This window comes from Gavialis gangeticus, unplaced genomic scaffold (assembly GCF_001723915.1).
Source record: "Gavialis gangeticus isolate Ggan-Ray unplaced genomic scaffold, GavGan_comp1, whole genome shotgun sequence".
Lineage (NCBI taxonomy): Eukaryota > Metazoa > Chordata > Crocodylia > Gavialidae > Gavialis > Gavialis gangeticus.
Window position 1 is genome coordinate 34,874,403 of NW_017729029.1, and position 1,567 is coordinate 34,875,969.

Below are 1,567 nucleotides of genomic sequence, written 5' to 3' on the forward strand. Positions count from 1 at the left end.
AGTTCAGCTGGTACAAATGTAAACTTAGCATTTTCTTTTGCTTTCTTTGTGATGTTAATGATTAAACTGGATTTAAAGACTAACCAACAGTGTTCCAAGGGATAATTTCACGGTCATCCTGTTGTGCAATTCCCAGGTTGTTTTCTTTAACATTAGGAAATGCTTTTTATGGGCCATAATTCATATTTGGGTCACAAGAATATATGAAAGGGTCACTGTTCTTTCCAGCAGTATTACATTGTATGGTTCCTTTATCATTTGCTTTGAAAAGTGCATATGTGAGAGATGAGAGAGCTCTCAATAAGATTAGACAGTATTTTGAAGGTTTGTTCTCAGGTATGTAAGGACATGCATCTCAGAGCAGACAAGCCCCAGGAGATAAGCGAGCTCAGCATAGGTGTGGAAGGGCAGTTGGGCCATCTGGAGAATCTCCTTAAATAGCATGTATTCCCTGGGAGCTGTATCCATTGAATTCACAGCACCTTCATGCTGGCAGGGCAGCATTGGAAGATTGACAGTGGAAGATCAGATCCAGTTTATATAGACCAATGTGTGGAGGGAGGAGGAGGAAAAGGGAAGAGGCCCAGTGTACTCTTAGTCCAGAGCAGCAAATGAGAAATATGTTGCATGATCCCCTTAAAAATACTGCAAGTGAGATGACTGAATGCAGATTTTATGGAAGGTCCTATTGCTGGGTCACTGTCTTTCATCTGTTGATAGCATTCTTTTTTTTTTTAATGATATCAGTATTCTGAGCAGAACCAGACAAATGTACATCTTTGGAGTTCCAGCAGGAAACACAAACTTTAATATGGGGTGGCTGAGAGAGAAGGAAGTGGTCAGAGAAGAGCCTCATTCCAGCAATTAAAAAACCTAAACCTTCTTCTCTTTGGAAAAATAAAAGCACTATGCATCGCACCTAATGTTCTGCTCAAGGTCATTTGAAAGAGATTGTGTTAACTCCTTCAATAATGCACAGTGGTGCAGTGCTGGTGTTCTGCCTGTTTTGACAGGAACTTGAAAAATCAAGTGAGCTAAGTATTAGCTTCTGCTGTTGAGCTTCCTCATTCACATGCAGTGCAGGCATTCAGTAAATGATTATAGGGAGTACAGAAAAAGTAGTTCTAGTTGAAAGACATTTAGCTATCTCAGCAGTGTTTTTTTTTTTTGTTTTTTTTAAAGTATCCTAGCCATGGTGTAGCCTTGATTAAACCTTTCCCATGTTGGCTGTAGGCCAGGTGCAGTTTATAATCACCTGCTCTCTGTACTTCATAAATTACTCTTTAAATCCTCCTAGATGCCTGCGTGTGGTTATTAATTTTGTATATTTGTAGAATTTGAATTCCTGACCTTAGATGAGCTTGGTATTATTGAATGTTATGTCTTCTAGAGCAGTGTTTCTCAACCCGTGGGTCACAAGAATATATTAAAATGTTGTGAACAAACTTTAAAAATGGGTTCTCCTTTAAAGGAGAAAACATGGGAAGCCATAGCTTTTCCCTTGCAGACTGGCAGAATTCCAGCCTGCTAGGGGCTGCTTTCCCCCCCTTCCCCCCTCCATACCCCA